The sequence below is a fragment of the Cervus canadensis genome, chromosome 2 (assembly GCF_019320065.1).
Source record: "Cervus canadensis isolate Bull #8, Minnesota chromosome 2, ASM1932006v1, whole genome shotgun sequence".
NCBI lineage: Eukaryota > Metazoa > Chordata > Mammalia > Artiodactyla > Cervidae > Cervus > Cervus canadensis.
This window is the reverse complement of record NC_057387.1, coordinates 20,187,300-20,198,163: the sequence shown is the minus strand read 5'-3', so window position 1 is coordinate 20,198,163 and position 10,864 is coordinate 20,187,300. Positions and strand designations below refer to the sequence as shown.

Sequence of the window (10,864 nt, the reverse complement as noted above, 5' to 3'; positions counted from 1 at the left end):
CACGACTGTTGAAGGACTGTGTCCTTTGGGGGGTGGGGTGGGGGAGTGGACGGCCGACGAAGGGCACCATCCTGCGGCGAGGGCGGCACGCTCGGGGGCGACGGGACAAAGCTGAGTCCCCTGGGCAAAAGGAGAACCTGTGGCCTGACGCGTGCTAGCCATCGCCGCAGGAGGTTTCCTCGACGCCCCTGCCGGGGCCGTGGGCGTCAGCGTGCGTGGGTGAGAGTGCGGGACGAAGCTGCCTGGGGCCATGGCTGGTGGGTGCCCCACGAGGATCAGGGACCGGGGCAGAGCCATCGCAGGGAGAGGGGGCGGCAGCGAGCAGGGTGCGGGGAGGCAGGCCCAGGGGTGCTTGGGCGTGGCGTCTGCGTGGAGGGCCGGCGGGAAGGGGGAGGCATGGGACTCGCGGGGACCTGGCCGAAAGATGGGCCGGCCACTCGAGCAGGGCCTCTGCAGAAGCATGGAGGCGGTGGCGACGCCGTGCCAGGCACCCGTGTGAGGCCGGGACAGGTCTGCGGTCGGGGTGGGCGGGTGGCAGGGGTGGGTCTGCGGAGCTGGAGGCAGGCCCGCACCTGTGAACGCCAGGGCAGGGCAGGGCGTGTGAGGGATGGCCCGGGGCTGCAGGGGGACGGTGGCGGGTAGATGGGGCCGAGCCTGGGGTCTGGCGGGAGAGGCAGAGGGCAGGCGGTGACCCTGAGGGGGCTGTGGCAGAGCCTCCCGCTGACGGGGCGTCGGGGCAGGGATGCGGCGGCGGCGGCGGCGACGGCGGCGGCGAGAGTGTGCTGGGGCGAGCCCGGGGCCGGCGTCTGGCGGCGGCCCGGGCTGAGCAGCGTTGGTGGTATAGTGGTGAGCATAGCTGCCTTCCAAGCAGTTGACCCGGGTTCGATTCCCGGCCAACGCAGCGGGCCGACCTTTTGCTGAGCTCCGCCGCCCTCCCGGCAGGGGCGTTCGGGGCAGAGAGAGCTGGGAGCAGGGAGCCAGGCAGCTGGCGCGCGGCTTTTGGCGTGTGTGCGAGAAGCCGGTGGCGCGCGCAGTGTTTTGAGGCTGCTGAGAGCAAGACGGCCCGCCAGGGCAGGCGGACTGACAGGGCCGGCGGGCGGCTGGACTTGCCTTGCCAAGGCCGAGTGTGGGCACCACGGTGGCGCGCGCGGGCGGGCGGGCGGCCCGGAGGCGCTGGGTTCGGCAGGAGCAGGCGAGGGCCGAACCCCGACGCTCCCTGGTGGTCTAGTGGTTAGGATTCGGCGCTCTCACCGCCGCGGCCCGGGTTCGATTCCCGGTCAGGGAAGCCTTTCTTCTTCCCCTCCGCCCGCCACCTGCCGATCTCCTCGCCGGCGACCCCACCACCCTTTTAGCCTACGCTTGCTCAGCGCTGCCACAGAGGCCCCGGGACCCTGCACCTCCAGCCCAAGCACGATTCAGGCCAGCCCCGCCGTGCCCCGGGGCAAACCTTTTGGCCGCAGTGGCCACCTCGCGCCGCTTCCACCACGACCCGCCTGAGGCCTCCCAGCCCCAGCCCCCGCCCCCTCCCTCCTGAGGGGCGGCGGCTGCTGCCCCTGGTGGCGGCCGCCATGCTCCTGGGCTTGTGCTGGTTCTCCTGCTGTCAGTGGTGGTGGGGAGGAGGTGGGGCCGGACAGGGCGGGTGGGGGTAGGGGTCGGGGCGTGGGCTGTGGTGGTCGCCAGCGCGGGCCGGCAGCGGCCGCGGCGGTGGCCACAGCCGAAGACGAGCGAGGGGGATCTGCCTCTGGGAGTGGGGCCAGTGGCCACGGACACGCCTGCCTCCCCATGCCCCGCGTGCCAGCCACCTCTCTGGGCGGCTGGGCCACTGAGTGCCAGGTCCCGGGCTGGCTGTGACTCCCGTGCGCCGCTGGTGACTCCAAGAGGGTGCTGGTCCTGAGTGGGCTCTGGGAGGCGGACCACAGCGCCCGGGAGGCATCGGTATCGATGGGTTCAGTCGCTGCAGCAGCCCAGGCTTCCCTGGCCATCACCAACTCCCGCAGCTTGCTCAAACTCAGGTCCAGCGAGTCGGCGATGCCATCCAACCGTCTCACCTTCTGGCGTGGCGTGTCGTCCCCGTCTCCTCCTGCCTTCCGTCGAGGTCTTTTCCAAGGAGTCAGTCCTTTGCGTCAGGTGGCCAGAGGACTGAATGAAGTGTCAGCTTCAGCCTCAGGGCTTCCCATGAATATTCAGGACTGATTTCCTCTAGGATTGACTGGTTGGATCTCCTGGCAGTCCAAGGGACTCTCAAGAGTCTTCTCCAACACCGCAGTTCAAAAGCATCGATTCTTCAGCGCTCAGCTTTCTTTATGCTCCAACTCTCACATCTGTCCGTGACTGCTGGACAGACCGTGGCTTCCACGAGATGGACCCTCGTGGCAGAGTCATGTCTCTGCTTTTCGACATGCTGTCTAGCTTGGTCAGAGCTTTTCTCCCAAGAGGCGGACGTCTTTTAATTTCATGGCCGCGGCCACCGGCTGCAGTGATTTGGGGGAGCCCCCCCCCCCACCTCAGTGACGTCTCTCCCGGTGTCCATTGTTTCCCCATCTGTTTGCCATGAAGTGATGGGACCGGATGCCACGAGCTTAGTTTTCTGAATGTTGAGTTTGAAGCCAACTTTGTCATTTTCCTCTTTCACTTCCATCAAGAGGCTCTTGAGTTCTTCTTCGCTCTCCCCGAGGCAAAGGGGTGAAGACGAATGTGGGCCTGTGCTGCGAGTCACAGCACCGCGCGGGGGGAAGTGAGGGAGCACACAGATCCCGGCGGGGCGGGCCGGCCGGGAAAACCCAGCCAACCAGCCGGGAGGTGGCAGATGCGCCCCAGGCAGTGATGCCGGCCAGGGTGGACACGCCGACCAACATGGTGTTTCCCTTGCCTGACCACAGCTCTCAATCCTACCGGAGTGAGGCAAGGTTTCCCAGATGTCCCTCCCCGACAACGAACCAAAGGGGGGCACCTGGGTGCACACGCAGACACGCAGGCAGACACACACACACACACACACACACACACACACAGCGCCCTGTTCCACGCACCCCTGCCCTAGATATGACATCTCCTACTTTGCCATTCTCTCCAATCTGTCTGTCCAGGATCAACTCCATCCCTCTCCACAGACTGTCATCGTCGTCCCCAGGAACTCTGGCCGGGGGTCATCGCCACCCACAATCTCCCCTTAGCCCAATCTTGAGCCCGTCTGTAACCCCAAAGGGTTTCACGACTGTTGAAGGACTGTGTCCTTTGGGGGGTGGGGTGGGGGAGTGGACGGCCGACGAAGGGCACCATCCTGCGGCGAGGGCGGCACGCTCGGGGGCGACGGGACAAAGCTGAGTCCCCTGGGCAAAAGGAGAACCTGTGGCCTGACGCGTGCTAGCCATCGCCGCAGGAGGTTTCCTCGACGCCCCTGCCGGGGCCGTGGGCGTCAGCGTGCGTGGGTGAGAGTGCGGGACGAAGCTGCCTGGGGCCATGGCTGGTGGGTGCCCCACGAGGATCAGGGACCGGGGCAGAGCCATCGCAGGGAGAGGGGGCGGCAGCGAGCAGGGTGCGGGGAGGCAGGCCCAGGGGTGCTTGGGCGTGGCGTCTGCGTGGAGGGCCGGCGGGAAGGGGGAGGCATGGGACTCGCGGGGACCTGGCCGCAAGATGGGCCGGCCACTCGAGCAGGGCCTCTGCAGAAGCATGGAGGCGGTGGCGACGCCGTGCCAGGCACCCGTGTGAGGCCGGGACAGGTCTGCGGTCGGGGTGGGCGGGTGGCAGGGGTGGGTCTGCGGAGCTGGAGGCAGGCCCGCACTGGTGAACGCCAGGGCAGGGCAGGGCGTGTGAGGGATGGCCCGGGGCTGCAGGGGGACGGTGGCGGGTAGATGGGGCCGAGCCTGGGGTCTGGCGGGAGAGGCAGAGGGCAGGCGGTGACCCTGAGGGGGCTGTGGCGTGAGGGAGGTGGTGGGAGAGCACGCCGTGTGGGCGGGCTGGCGCGCGGTGCCGCAGGTTGCTCAGGCTCGGCGGTGGGCTGGGGCTCCGGGCGCTGGCTAGGACGCTGGCAAGCGAGCCACAGAAACGGAGTGCCAGACGGGGGCCAGACCCGGTCGGAACAGCGTGGGCCCACCGTCCCGCCCCAGAGACCCAAGTCCCCACTCACCAGGACCAGATGTCCAGTCTCGGGTGTGCCATTGCTGGGGGCTCAGGGTGGGATGGTGGGTGGTGGTTGGCAGCGGGGATGCCTGGGGTTTCATGAGGACCAAAGAGAGCTCCCATCTGACCGAGCACACCCCGTCCTGGGTGCACACCCGCAGAGAACAAACCTCGGAGAGGTCTAAAGGTCCATACTCGCCGTGCACACTGCAGCACTATTTGCCATAGCCACGACACGGAGGAAACCCCAGTGCCCGTCCTCGAACGGCGGGCCCAAGAAGATGTGGCATAGATGTCCCAAGGAACGATCACTCGGTCCTAAAGAGAAAAGGAAAGGATTGCCATTTGTCACAAGCAATGATGGACCTAGAGACTCTTAGACTTGGTGAAGAATGTCAGACCGAGTTGGACAAAAGCATGTGGAACGTGTAAAAGAATACAAAACGAACCTATTTGCCGAAGAGAGACCGGCTCACGCAGAAAACCGCCTCGGTGTAACGCAGGCGGAAGGGCAGCGGTGGAGGGATGACTCTGGAGCTGCAACGAACAGATACGCAGGACCGCCTATGATGGGAGACGCACCAAGGTTGTCCAGTTCAACACAGGCAATAAGAGTCAGTACCCTGTAATAACCTCAAGTGGAAAAGAGTCTGAAAACATACATGAAATCTGAAATCTGTACCTGGGAAACAGAATCACGTTGCAGTCCATCGGAAAGGAGCCCAATGTTGGAAATCCACTCTACTTCCACAACAACCGCTACTATGACTTTGGAGTAAGCTTTCAAAAGGACACTGAATACCATAGGTAACTGAGTAAGCGGGAGACAGGCGAGCGGGGTCCATATCCGTGAAAGGCTCAACTCTTCATTCAGAAAGGCACATGCAAACCCCACGGTCGTGGCAGCACCGTTTGCCGTAGCCAAGACGGGGAGAAACCCCTAGTGCCCATCCCCAGCGGCTCACCCACGAAGATGCGCTGTCAGAGACAGGGAGAGAACAGGATGTCACTGAGCCGTCCACAAGAGTCACATAGTGTCACTGGCAGCAACAGCGGCCGGAGCTGCAGAATATGACCCTTGGTGAGGGGAGTCGAACAGACAAGGTCACAGATGGGTGGAATCGAAAGTGTTGTACAAATTCATCCCTGTGCCAAGCAGCGACAGCCCCCGAGACACAGGAAAGCCGCTTCGGGCTTCCCAAGGGCAAAGTCAGGGACGGAGGGATGAATGAAGAGCCGGGCTCGACGGATATACCGTACTCGTGCTGAGTAGAAAGGAGACGACCAGCAAAGACACACCGGATACCACAGGGAATAGGATGCAATCGCCTGTCACCCCCTGTAATGGAAAGCGATCTGAAAACATCATCCTACACACACAGGACGGAATCACGACGCTGTCCAGCGGAAACGGACAGCAGGGTGTAGACCAGCTACACTTCCAGAACAACATCTACTGCTCCCTGGAAGTCAATCAGTCGAGGATCAGTCCAGCAATAGGAAAAAGAAGAGCTTACGCTGTGATCCAGCAAACCCAATCCCGGGTACCCATCGGGAAAAGACATCACCCCTGCTGGGAGGAGATGCAGGCATCCCCCAGGGTCATCGCAGCCCTCTGTGCCAGAGCCGAGACATGGGGAACGCCCAAGTGCCCGGCGGCACGTGGCCGGCACGAGAAGAAGAGGTATATGTGTACCGTGGAATATGACGCAGCCGTCAAGGAGGAGCGGCCATCGCCACGGGCCGCGACGCTGGACGGACCCACAGAAGGGTCCACTGAGTGAAGTGAGTCGGGTGCAGAGGGACAAAGCTCTGTGGACTCTGCCAACGAATGCAAATGAATCTATGTGCAAAAGGGAAAACGACCTTCAGACATAGAAAACGTCCATAGGGCTACCCAAGGGGAAAGGCAGCGGACGGACGAAGTTGGAGGCGGATCAAGAGAGAGGAGCTAGTATACCTACAGGAGATAAGCAACAAAGCTTTCCTCCGTAGCATGAGATCTGTATTCGTATCTCGCCTCAACCTACACTGGAAAATCACCTGGAAAAGAACAGGGGACTGAATCACTGTGCCGTGCACCTGAGACTAACCCGGCAAAGGAAATCAGGTCTACTGGCGTTGGAAGAAGCAGAAAAAGGAAGAGCCCAAGGGTTGGGGTTGGGGTTGGGGTTGGGGGGAGACGGGCCAGTGGGACAAAGGCAGAGGCGGGTTCCTTGACAAGAGTAGGATTTGGGATGGCTCATGGAGGAACCGGGCGCGCGCGTGGGCGGGAGGGGGGCAGTGGAGATGGGGGAGGTGGGGAGCAGGGGTGGGGGTGGGTGGGATGGGTGCGTTTGGGGGAGCAGGGGGATGGTGAGGGTGCAGGCTGAGGTGGTGTTACTGGCGGAGCAGGGCTGATGCTGAGGTGAGGCGGGCAAGAGGGTTTCAGGGGAGGGGGTGGTGTGTGAGGTGGTGAGGGCGTTGCTGTTGGAAACCGATCTGGGCCCAGGGCCGGGAGCGGGTGGACTTCTGAGGAACTCCTCCTGCAAGCTGATGCTCCAGGGACCCTCCAGGGAAAAGGGAGGTATCCTTGCCAGATGTGGCAACTTCCTTGCTCCTGGCTGTGCAAACGGAGGGTGATTGATTCTCGGAGTGTGGCGAGAGTGAGCCAGGGAGCTTGGAGACAGACGTTGGGAAAGGTGAAGAGGTGGGGCCGGCGGCTGCCAGAGGTGGGGTGTGCCTTCCAGCGCAATCCGTGAGCCACCGGCTGGGTCCGGGTGAGGAAGCCAGCAACCACAAGGGAGGTGTCTGGGCACACGGGCGGCTGAGCCCGCAGGGCTTGGGGCCACAGCGGCTTGGCAGCAGGGCCGTGTGTGGGGGCGGGAGGGGTCGTGGGCAGCTGCGTGGGAGAGGCAGCGGGCGGCAGGTAGCAGCCAGCGGTTGCAGGAGCGCTCCCTTGAGCGCCTTGGAGCGGGCAGACCTAGCTCGGCTCTGGGACTGCAGTGCGGGACCAAAAGGGGACGCTGGGGTTGCATGGGCCGGGAATCGAACCCGGGCCTCCCGCGTGGCAGGCGAGAATTCTACCACTGAACCACCCATGCACCGGTGGCCGCCGCCGCCCGACGCCGCCCCAGAGGCGCTGGCCAACACCCGCCCGTCACTGCTCACCGCTCGCCCAGTGGGCATCTGTCTGCTCCATCCGAGCAGGAGACGACGGGCGGCCGACCTCAAAGCCAGGGTCCGGGCACGTGCAGGACCCCAGGGCGCGGCGCTCTCGGAGGGACCCCGGGGCGGCGGGCCGCCGGCCCACTCGGCCGGTCCCGCGCCTTCTGCGCCGACCACGGCCGCCGCGACGCTGTCGGTGTCGCCCGAGGGGGCCAGGAGCCGACGCCGTCTGCGTGGGCAGGCGCTGCGTGGTCGCCGCGGCCGCGCGCCGACGTTCCTCTCAGCGACCTGCCGGGTCCCGACCCAAAACCCCTCTGGCGGGCTGGCTTTCCGGCAGGGGCGGGATGGAGCGTGCCATTGCGGGCGGGGGCCGGGACCCCGGGCTCGGCCTGTGCTGGATGCTCGCGAGCGCGGGAGCGCGACTCCCCGGGGCGCCCCCGCCGCCGCCCCGAGCGGCGCTCAGGCCCCAGGACCCAAAGGCGTTGTGAGCCTGGCTCCTGCGCTCTGGCCGACGGCGCTCACGGGCGCTCCGCTCTGACAGGGTGGGTGGTGGTGGTGGTGAGGAGGGGCCCTTGGGCAGAGCGGCTCCTGGCTCGGGGACTGCCGGCTGAGGCAGGGAGCACGCCAGGCCGCGCTTGGCTCCGGCCCGGGCGGCGGCTTCCCCCCCCTCCCCCCGGGAACGGGCGCGGTGGCGCCGAGGGCCGGGGCGCGGGCTGGGCGCCTGTGGCTGGGCTGGACGGGCACGCAGGGCTTCCGCTCCCACCCCAGCCGAGCGCCCTTCCCGGGACGGGTTCGTGCACGGAAGGCCGGTGTTCGCCGGCCCGCAGCAAGGGTGCGTGGCGCGCGTCCCGGGCGGGAGGCAGGCAGGTGTGGCCCGGCCGAGGCCGCAAGGCGGAGAAGCGTGGAGGGCACGCAGCAGCCCCCTGGCGGGCAAGGCGGGGGGGCTCGGCCGCCTGGGTGTGGCTGGGTGGCGCAGGCGGGCCGGCGGCGCGGGCGCGGACGACAGGGTGCCGGGCGGAGGGGGAGCGGCCGGGGGCGGACGTGGAAGCAAGGCTGCGAGAGCGAGTTGGCCGTTCAGCAGGCAGAAGTCGCGGCGCCCGCGAAGCGAGGAGGGCTCGCCACCCGGCGCGGGGCCGCGTGCGTCGGCGCCGACGGGGGTGGGGCGGGGTGGGGCCTTGCGAGTGGGAGGGTGGGCGAGGGTGCGCGAGGCGCAGGCGGGGAGGCCGGAAAAGCAGCAGCTGCAGCCGCAGACACCTGGGGAGGAAAGCTGCGCTGAGAAGGACTGAAGGTTCCTGGTGGCGGGGGGCGGGCGTGTGTGGAGAAAGGCTGTGGCGCGGGGAGGACGGGTGCGTTTGTCCGGCGGGCCAAAAGGCTGGCTTGTCAGGAGTGGGATTCGAACCCACGCCTCCAGGGGAGACTGCGACCTGAACGCAGCGCCTTAGACCGCTCGGCCATCCTGACGGCGGGCCTGGGCGGGCGCGTGGCCGCTCGCCTGGCTGAGACCCGACGCGGCGCGAGCCCCGGCGCCCGTGGCGGGCCGCGCGGTGCGCCGCGCCAGGCAGGCAGGCGGCCGTCTGGCGTGGGTGAGCGACGGGGCCGGCCGAGGCGCCTGGCTGCGCCGCCGGTCGCGCCCCGGACCCAGCCCGGCCCTTGGCGGGCCGTCCCCTCCTCACCCGCGCCCCTCCTCGCCAGACGCGGGCCGGCGCGCGCCCACCGTGTCCTCGCAGCCTCGCTTGCCTTCTCGGACCCCCTTCTCCCGGCGGAATGGCCGCGTTGGAGGCAAGAGGCGGCGCGCACGAGGAGTGTCCAGTGCCCCGGGGGGTCCGGGTCCGTGTCGGGGTCGCGGGCCGCCTCTGTGACCGAGGCGGTTGGTTTGGTGGGCGGTCGGGTCGGGGCCCGTGGTGGGCACGGGGGAGGCGTGGGCAGGCAGCCCGAGAGCCCGAGAGGGGCCGGGCGGCAGGGCGGTCGCCGCCGTCCTCGTTAGTATAGTGGTGAGTATCCCCGCCTGTCACGCGGGAGACCGGGGTTCGATTCCCCGACGGGGAGGCAACACAGCCTTTTTGGTGGCCGCGGTGGCTCTCTGTCCTGCCGCCTGGCCCCCAAGGGCCCTTCGTCTCCTCCGTCCGCCTTTGGACCAGGCGCCTGGCCACCGCCGACCGCCTCTACCGGTGCAGCCCTCCAGCCTGAGCCCTCTGTCGTCGCCGGGCGCTCGGTCGCCACGGCGGAGCGACGGCCTCCTTGGCCACCCCACGGCCTTGCCCGACCATAGCCGGATCTTGCGGCCCGCCCGCCCACAGGGGCTGCCTCAGTGGGCTCCTAGGCTCGCGACCGGCGCGGCGCGGCAGAGCGCCGTGACGCCTGCAGGCGGCTGGCTCCCGTGTCCCCCTGTCGTCGTGGGAAGTGGCCTCGCCCAGCGCACGGTGGAGAAGGGCTTTGGCCAGCTGGCTGCTGGAAGCCGCGTGCCCCGCGTTGCCCCCCGGGGGTGAGGGCGGAGGCGTTCGCGGGCCGCGGCGCGGAGCGAACGGCCGGGGGGCCGCAAGGCCGCGGGAGCGCCGCCCCGGGGCGGTGGGGCCGGTGGACCCCGGCCGCTGCGTAGAGCTGGCGCGGATGGGGTTGCTGGTGGGCTGCTGGTGGCGCCGGCGGCGGCGCAGAGCCTCCCGCTGACGGGGCGTCGGGGCAGGGATGCGGCGGCGGCTGCGGCGAGAGTGTGCTGGGGCGAGCCCGGGGCCGGCGTCTGGCGGCGGCCCGGGCTGAGCAGCGTTGGTGGTATAGTGGTGAGCATAGCTGCCTTCCAAGCAGTTGACCCGGGTTCGATTCCCGGCCAACGCAGCGGGCCGACCTTTTGCTGAGCTCCGCCGCCCTCCCGGCAGGGGCGTTCGGGGCAGAGAGAGCTGGGAGCAGGGAGCCAGGCAGCTGGCGCGCGGCTTTTGGCGTGTGTGCGAGAAGCCGGTGGCGCGCGCAGTGTTTTGAGGCTGCTGAGAGCAAGACGGCCCGCCAGGGCAGGCGGACTGACAGGGCCGGCGGGCGGCTGGACTTGCCTTGCCAAGGCCGAGTGTGGGCACCACGGTGGCGCGGGCGGGCGGGCGGCCCGGAGGCGCTGGGTTCGGCAGGAGCAGGCGAGGGCCGAACCCCGACGCTCCCTGGTGGTCTAGTGGTTAGGATTCGGCGCTCTCACCGCCGCGGCCCGGGTTCGATTCCCGGTCAGGGAAGCCTTTCTTCTTCCCCTCCGCCCGCCACCTGCCGATCTCCTCGCCGGCGACCCCACCACCCTTTTAGCCTACGCTTGCTCAGCGCTGCCACAGAGGCCCCGGGACCCTGCACCTCCAGCCCAAGCACGATTCAGGCCAGCCCCGCCGTGCCCCGGGGCAAACCTTTTGGCCGCAGTGGCCACCTCGCGCCGCTTCCACCACGACCCGCCTGAGGCCTCCCAGCCTCAGCCCCCGCCCCCTCCCTCCTGAGGGGTGGCGGCTGCTGCCCCTGGTGGCGGCCGCGATGCTCCTGGGCTTGTGCTGGTTCTCCTGCTGTCAGTGGTGGTGGGGAGGAGGTGGGGCCGGACAGGGCGGGTGGGGGTAGGGGTCGGGGCGTGGGCTGTGGTGGT

At 67.8% G+C, this 10,864-nt stretch overlaps 7 non-coding genes across 7 annotated transcripts; 5 read left to right on the top strand and 2 right to left on the bottom strand.

Moving 5' to 3' along the window:
* Positions 1–829: 829 nt before the first annotated feature.
* On the top strand, positions 830–901 carry TRNAG-UCC. Its single transcript has one exon. It is a non-coding gene; the product is annotated as a tRNA-Gly (tRNA).
* Positions 902–1,213: 312 nt separating this feature from the next.
* TRNAE-CUC lies at positions 1,214–1,285 on the top strand. Its single transcript has one exon. It is a non-coding gene; the product is annotated as a tRNA-Glu (tRNA).
* A 5,846-nt stretch (positions 1,286–7,131) lies between these two features.
* On the bottom strand, positions 7,132–7,202 carry TRNAG-GCC. The gene has a single exon. It is a non-coding gene; the product is annotated as a tRNA-Gly (tRNA).
* A 1,442-nt stretch (positions 7,203–8,644) lies between these two features.
* TRNAL-CAG lies at positions 8,645–8,727 on the bottom strand. The gene has a single exon. It is a non-coding gene; the product is annotated as a tRNA-Leu (tRNA).
* Positions 8,728–9,240: 513 nt separating this feature from the next.
* Positions 9,241–9,312, top strand: TRNAD-GUC. Its single transcript has one exon. It is a non-coding gene; the product is annotated as a tRNA-Asp (tRNA).
* Positions 9,313–10,023: 711 nt separating this feature from the next.
* Positions 10,024–10,095, top strand: TRNAG-UCC. The gene has a single exon. It is a non-coding gene; the product is annotated as a tRNA-Gly (tRNA).
* Positions 10,096–10,403: 308 nt separating this feature from the next.
* Positions 10,404–10,475, top strand: TRNAE-CUC. The gene has a single exon. It is a non-coding gene; the product is annotated as a tRNA-Glu (tRNA).
* The last annotated feature ends 389 nt before the right edge of the window (positions 10,476–10,864 follow it).